Raw genomic sequence first — 7,978 nt, forward strand, 5'->3', positions numbered from 1 at the left:
CATAACGTATTTGTAGCAGTTCAATTCTTTTTCTGCTACATTTATGGGAGTGATAAAAACATGTTTATATCAAACAGTTACCTTATACAGACTCTTTGAAACGAGGACACTGAAATTGATAAGCGTGAGACCCATATATCAGCATGAGTCAGGTTTTGAATGCCATGATGAATTTATTACTCAAGGTCAGTAATAAAGATCTGTCCAGTCAGTGTTTGCATTCCTGAACCCAGGAGGCTATGATATACTGTAATACTGCAACACTAGACCAAACCTGGACTTAAAGTGCATTAATAAGTCAACAAAAGAACAGTACATTTGATAGCTTCTGTTGGCAAACAATTTGTAATTCTACCTTACTTTCTAGTAAATGTAATTATTTGTTGAAATGTCCACCTCTTAGATTACAGCAGAAGTTTGACAAGCAGGCACCAATGTAAATATGTACTTGTTATTTATAAAATAATTAGACATAATGCAAAGTCACAGATCAGCCAGTGAATATTAATTTGGCTTGTTCAGCTCTGATTTGTAAGGGCGGTAGACGTCTAGAAATGAAGGAGCTGGTCACACAAAGGTTGTCCGTCACCATTGTGCTCTTGAGCAAGTCAGTGAGCCCTCGGGGGACTGTCTCTATGATTACTGCGATGCAAGTTGGATAAAGAGCATCTGCTAAATGCCAAATAACCAACACTAACTCCATGAGAATGAGTTTTGAGTTTCCAAATTTGGACCATATTCTATGATTACGATCCTGAGGGGATAGACTCTATTTCAATCCTTCTAAACCCAGTGAATCCAGCACACAAAATAGCCCAAGTTCAAGCTCAGTGGATGTAACACAGTTAAATGTCCCAGTTGAGCATTAGTATGTCCTGCACCAAAAGCAATATGTGCTCAAGAGCCGACGGAAAATAACAATTTCATGCACTGAACCACAACAATTATTTATTTGCTTTAGTACAGCGGTTAAGCCACAAAGCCACGAATGATAATACCAATATTGGGAAAATCAGAGTACTCTTGGAGGGGTTAAAAAAAGACCCTGTTTTAAACATTTTTTGGCATTTTGCTCCTCTATTAAGTGGAGATATGGCAGGCCATGTACTGTACTTTCCAAAAATTCCATGCCTATTTGCTGTCAGTTTAGTCTATCAGTTCCAAATACAATTTTCTTCTATCGAAAAAAAGAATTGTGAGCATTCTTCTAATTGACCACATACAAATGTGATAAAATACAATCAGAACATATTGGTTACTATCCTGAACAGCTTAGCAACCACATAAAAACATCCAGGGCTGTCACTAAGAATGATTTTACAACATGAATTGCTATTTTACAACATTGTAATTCCAATAATCTTTAGTATTTGGCAGACTTATCTCATGAAATGGCGTATGTCGTGTATGACACGCCAATTCGTATTTCCATTTTTGGCGTGCGATCAACACGCATAATCGCTTTTCAGCGTGTTTATGAACGCCGTTGACTTAACGTTACATTACTGTATAGATAAATATATGACCTACCTCAACCCCGGTCCCTAAACCTACCCGTCACTGGGGTTAACAGAATTTATGAGTCTTCCCTTACCATCCTAGGAAAAATAATATCGCTCCCCAGATGTAGACCTACATTTTGCTTCGTTTCGCTCGGACATTTAACGGCGTGAACATACAAGCGGAATCACTCGGACATTTAACGCATAGACATACATGCGGATAGCTCAATATGCGTATAGCTAACACACCACTTGACTTGAAAGTGGCCTGTATGTTTACTCAAAAGTCATGATGCCATGTTGGTATTTGGCCACTTCTTTACGATAGAAATGCTACAATCACTGTTCCATCAAAACATGGAAACTCAGAGCAAGGTTTTAAACATACGTAACCTACAGGCGAACATTTGCGCATCTGAATTATCTCAGCAGAAGGAAATAATCCATTATTTATCGGCTTTAATATATATAGGCCAAATTTTCTCATTGGGCCGATAACTATAACATTTAAAATGAACATATATGGGCCGATACCAATATGATGGCAGATATAGCGTGCATCCCTGATATACTTATTTAATTGAATTGAAGCCTTTGCGAATTTATAATAGCACTATGCTATAGTATGGTTTTATGGTGCAGCTTTATAAAGCGGTCTAAAAATGTGCTTCATGGATTCTCGTCTGTGTTTCACCACTTCCAGTATTTTGTCGATTACTTGACACGGGTAAACTGCAACCAATGATTTTTAAAAATTGACAACTCAAATTTAATCAATTGTGACAGCCCTAAAAACAACAACAACAACAACAAAAATAACCATATATAATTGCACTAAAACACTCATAGCAACACCCCATAAACTATATAAGACCCTATTAACCTTATAGCAAGTCTTGCGAGCAAAACAGCATAACCTAGCAACCAGCCAGAAACCCCTAGCAACCACACACTAATGCACTTAAAACATTCCCTACACCCTAACAACTACCTACAACACCTCCTAACAATGCCTGGGACATTTTGTTAACTACCCTGAACAACCTAGAAACAACACATCAAAATAAAACATATGTAAAACCAATGCACTCCATAAACACACCCTACCAGCTACTTACAACACAATAGCAACCTCACAACAACATTCCCAACATCTTTTTTACCACCCCTGCATACAATTCCAACCGCATAGCAAAGCAAAACTCTAAAAACACTCTGAACAGTAGCAATGCCCATATAACACCTGAGCATCAACACACTAAAGCACCTAACAACGCCTTGGTTAGCAACCAGGTTGCTGCAGACCTTCTTAAAAAATTTGAGAGCAAATTAAAACCTCTTCCAAGTCTTCTTTTTTGTGTTCTACAGCATTAATAAATCAAATATGTTACGCAAGTATGATGGACTAATTTTAAGTTTAGGTTTAGATAACTCCTGCAGTAAGCAGAATGGTGATCATCAGGCTACATAATTCAATTGGCAAGAACAAGCTGAATCCCAACATATAAACAATTGAGACATAACTAATGGCAAAGCAAATTGAACTTGTTCCCACGTGTGTTTTTGGTAAGACATTCATCAAGCTCAAATGAAAAAAAAAAAAAAGAAAAATTCAAACAAACTTAGGACTGGCCACAACAGGGTTCCCAGGCATATCAAATTTCAGCTTTTCAAAAAAAAAAAAAAAAAAAAAGACTTAATGGGCTGTGTTTATGGATGGTGCTTCTAGCTGAACATTTGTACACAGCACACCTGCATGAATGCGTTTTGTAAGAGTTCAGAATTAAATATTATTTCAAACACAAAAAAAAAAAAAAAATACATTTATGTTAAAGGGTGAGTTCACCCAAAAATAGTCACCCTCATGTTGTTCCAAGACTTTCGTTCATCTTCGGAACACAAATTAAGATATTTTTGATGTTATTGAAACTTGCCGGCCCAGAAAAGTTAGTGAAAACATTGTTAAAATAGTCCAAGTGACTACAGTGGCTCAACCATAAGTTTATCAAGCGACAAGAATACTTTGTGCGCCAAAAAACAAAAATATCGACTTTATTCAACTATTAATTTTCTTCTCTGTGGGCCTGTGAGTGAGTTCATGTAGTGTAACAGCACTTCTGTGTTGTACACCACACGCATCACACACATGACCAGCGTCGGCCAATAGTGAGCCTACGTGTGAGGTACAAGCCAGAAGCGCTGTGGTAGGGGTGGGCGATATGGCAAAACTATCATATCACGATTTTTTTAGGAAAATCACGATGGCGATTTTTTTTTTATCACGCTTCTTTTTCAAGTTGGTTTTAATATTTTGCAAGTGGATGTTCATTACAGTCAAACTAATGTCCCTATGTTATAAACAAAGCCTTAGGTAACAAAAGAAAAAAGCAAAAAGGCATACATTTAGGCCAGTGGCGAAGATAAAAATCTTTGTCATTGTTTTCTTTGTTATTAAAAAAATAAGACAAGATAAACATTACACAAATTAATATTCAAATTAAATAAATAGTGCTTTATTTTTTCAGATGCAGTAGGTGCATTTAGCAGTAGCATTGAATAAAGTAATTAAATTACAAATATGAAATTAAAACACTACATAGACTTCACTGAATAAATTCTTGATTCTTATTAAAGATATATTAAAGTTCTCAGTCAGTGAGTGATTTTCTGCTTGTTTTTTTTGTTTGTTTTATTAACACTAAAGGGATAGTTCCCTCAAAAATGAAAATGGTCTTAATTTACTCTCTCAAGATGTTTTAAACCCGAATAAGTTTCTTTCTTCTGTTGAAAATAAAAGTTATTTTGAATAATGTGGGTAACCGAACAGTTGCTGGTCTCCCTATAGTTTTTTATAGGTTCTCTCTTGGAAGTTAATGGGGACCAGCAACTGTTTGGTTACCAACATTAAAAAGAAATCACCTTTTGTGTTCAGCACAAGAAAGAAGTTAATACAGGTTTGGAACAATATTAGAGTGAGTAAATAATGACAGATTTTGTTTTTTTTTTTTTGTTTTTTGTGAACTATCCCTTTAAGGACAAGCGGCAGTAGGCTACATTTATTCCTGTTGCTTTTAGACCAGCACGCGACGAGTTTAATATAGACACTAGGGGTGTAACGGTACACAAAAATCACGGTTCGGTACGTACCTCGGTTTTAAAGTCACGGTTCGGTACGTTTTCGATACAGCAAAAAGAAAGAAATGCCAGAGAAATTTCCTATTTGTTTAAAGAAAAAATATTTTTAAATAAGTGTGAGTTTTCCTAGATCTTGAAACTTTCAGGTTTATAAATGGGGGTCATCTTTGAAGGATGAACAAATAATGTTTTGGTCATCACAGTAAAAATAACATTTAAATATATATTTATTTATATAATATTTGAATTTTGAAGTGCTGGAAAAAGATGTGTGAAGTACTTGAAAACATTTCACCATTCCAGCCAAACTGGTTCCAGTTAGTGTTACTATATTAAATCCGTGGTGAATGTTGCTGGTCTGTGGACGAATGTATTACTAGTTTATTCACGGCACAATGTTTCTCCTGGTTTCCATGACAGCGCTGTTTGATCTAATAGAGATCTACGGTTGATAACGGAGAAATGTGAATGCTTCTCACTAGATCTCGCAGCGATGTTATTACCTCAGTGGCGAATTCAAATGTTTTCTTTACCGGATCTCTTAGCGCTGTGTAGTAACAGTGCTGCTTGATGGAGATCGGCTCGCGCTGCACAGATGTTGCTGGTCCGAACTGATAAACGATCCGTGAAGCACATAACGAGGAGCGCAGTTTCGTTCTGCTTTCATTACGCTTGCCATTTGATGTTGCGCAACGTTGTGTTGGCCGCGTCAGCACGAATTTTGCCGGCAGAAAAAATGGTCCAAGCAATCGTTCGGTTTGTATGCGTACCGAACCGGAAGCCTCGAACCGAAACGGTTCAATACGAATACATGTACCGTTACACCTCTAATAGACACATATTACACCAGATTTTCTTTCAAATGTTAGCTTTCACTTTAAACATAGCCTGTTTATGTAAACATTGTGTGTAATAAGACTTGAAAGATAATTTAGTCCAGTATTCTGGCGCTGTTGACAGGCTTCCAGTTCCTGTGAGCGTCGGGGGTATCCGCTCAGAAAAGCGCACGTTAGAACAGCGCATCAGCGCGTGAATTAAATGTTTAACCGCCAAGGCTTATGCAAATAATGAACTTTTGTAAATTGCAGTGTCCCGTACCTATTCATTAACGTGTGATCATGTGTAGGCTACGTCGCATTGTACAGTTGAGACGGAGGCGCCAGAACTGATAGAATGCACTGTAACACAATACTACGATATTTCTTCAAAAGCAGACCGTGGAGACATTTTAATCGTCCACGTTTAAAAATCGTCATATCGCACACCCCTACGCTGCGGTATCTGGGGTGGCTTTATTTCCCATCATCTTCCAAGTTTTCCACCAAAGCCCCTTTCAAACAGTGCGTTGATCTTGGGAAATTGCCGGGAAATTGCCAGAACGCCTTCTGTGTGAACGCAAACACGACCCGGGATTGGGGATCTAGTAACATTGCCGGAATCAGTCCCGGAACGCGCACTGTGTGAACAAAAAAACAGGACCAATGCCGTAAGGGGTGTGTCACAGTGATGACGCAAGAAGTTTGTGTTCGTAATCAACAAAGAAAGGACGAACAAATGTCTGCAAACTGGAACGAAGCAGAGACCAGGAGCTCCTCACTATCCGCGCTGAAGCGGAGATCGTTCACCAGCTTCGCGTACGTTACACGTCTCATCCTGACGTCATGTGTCTTTCCGGGATCTTTACGGGTTGTGTGTGAACGCACTCACAGATCCCGGCAAATCGCTGGCAGTGTGAATGAACCGAAATCAAACAATCCCGGGACAAATGCCGGGTCGCATTATCCGTGTATTTTCCGGAATCAAGACGATCAGAAAATGACTTTTAGATATTCCCTTCAATAACAGATCCGCAGGCTCAGTTTGTGCTATAGCCATCCAGAAACACCTCAATTCTCCTGTCATGCTTTTATTTTGACGCAATGGAACCGGGAGAGGCGAATCAAACTTTGCAAAGAATGGAAGGTATGCTTCCCGCATGGTAACAGTGCCAGGTTAAGTGCTTTTTTTCCACATGATCCTGCACTGGAGGACAGCTAGAGGAGTGATTCAAGAGGTCCTTAGAGACTATCAATGTCTGGTGGGAGAGATACCATAACCTCTCCGCTGTTCACCAAGGCGTGCGGTCTACAATCCACAGCTGATACATTGTGTTTCAGTGGAAGAATGCACGGCGAGGAGCAATTCGTGTCCGAAAGGTCAAGATTTTTCAACTGCTCTCACATGCTGGATGTTTCCATTGAGTTTTTTTTTGGTTTAGTTGGGATTCCAGAATGAATATCTTGTCTCCTTATCCCAACTAGGCAAGTGGACACCTTCAATGAAAACACAATCAATATTCATACAGAACAGCAGTGAAAGACATCGAGAAGATATCAAAACCACACTTTTCTCGTTTCCGAGAAATTAAACACAACTGTGGAGATCAAGTTAACCTTGTTTGTCAGAATGTCACAAACAGGCCGAAACTAACTTCACCCACCTCTCTTTTTTCCAGTCTTCCAGGAAATCCCGGAGATGCCCGTGGTGAGGCCAACGTGTACGGACAGACTGTCTGCGATTAATAAACAGTGTTCTGACAGAGAAATACTGGTGTTGTCACATAGAACATTCTATTCTGAAAGGAATAAGAGAAGATGTTCCGTCTGAATGATTATCGGCCAAAAGAAGAAAGAATAAACCTTGCCACTAAATTAGCATTTTAACACTTCTAGTTATATCATCTTGAAGTAAATGGGTTTTTTGAATGGGGTTTTGGTTAACTGCCTAAAATAAAGGTCAGTGGACAACAGAAGCTCAATATATTTTTTCACCTTTTTGTACAACATGAAATACAACAGTAACATTTTTTATTTTATTTTAAGCTTTTCAATAAACTTATGTAGCTACTCACCAGTGTTGGGAGTAACGCATTACAAAAGTAATACATTACAGTAACATGTTACTTTTTGCTGTAACGCAGTAGTGTAAGGCATTACTAATCAATTTTCAGTAATATTTTACTCGTTACATGTTCAGTCAGGCTTGTATTACAGTTGTATTACAGTGTATTGTCTGCTTTTACTTCTTAAAGGCAACAGACTGTGTGAAAGTTTTAAAGCAGTCTTTTAGTGCCAGTTCAGAGCGGTCGCGTCTGTAACATTGTTTTTTCCTCATAAATGCGAACACGGAAACTAAAATAAAATGAATATTTTAAGTTCTATGGAGACTGGAGAGCCAACCCTTCCTCATCCGATTTGCGCAGTGTAATTAACAGAATTACAAAAAATATATTTTGCCTCCTATTTTTTTGTCACGCATGAATGTGTGTCTTTCCCCTAATATTAAAAATAAAACATAGACTG

The 7,978-nt window shown here is 38.2% G+C and overlaps 1 long non-coding RNA gene across 1 annotated transcript; it reads right to left on the reverse strand.

Moving 5' to 3' along the window:
* Positions 1-3,993: 3,993 nt before the first annotated feature.
* LOC148995839 (uncharacterized) lies at positions 3,994-7,323 on the reverse strand. The gene is made up of 2 exons (XR_016145718.1): positions 7,117-7,323; positions 3,994-6,949 (listed from the first exon to the last, which is right to left on the reverse strand). It is a non-coding gene; the product is annotated as an uncharacterized LOC148995839 (long non-coding RNA).
* Positions 7,324-7,978: the final 655 nt, after the last annotated feature.

Source organism: Pimephales promelas, chromosome 2 (assembly GCF_988280905.1).
Source record: "Pimephales promelas chromosome 2, fPimPro1.hap1.1, whole genome shotgun sequence".
Classification (NCBI taxonomy): domain Eukaryota; kingdom Metazoa; phylum Chordata; class Actinopteri; order Cypriniformes; family Leuciscidae; genus Pimephales; species Pimephales promelas.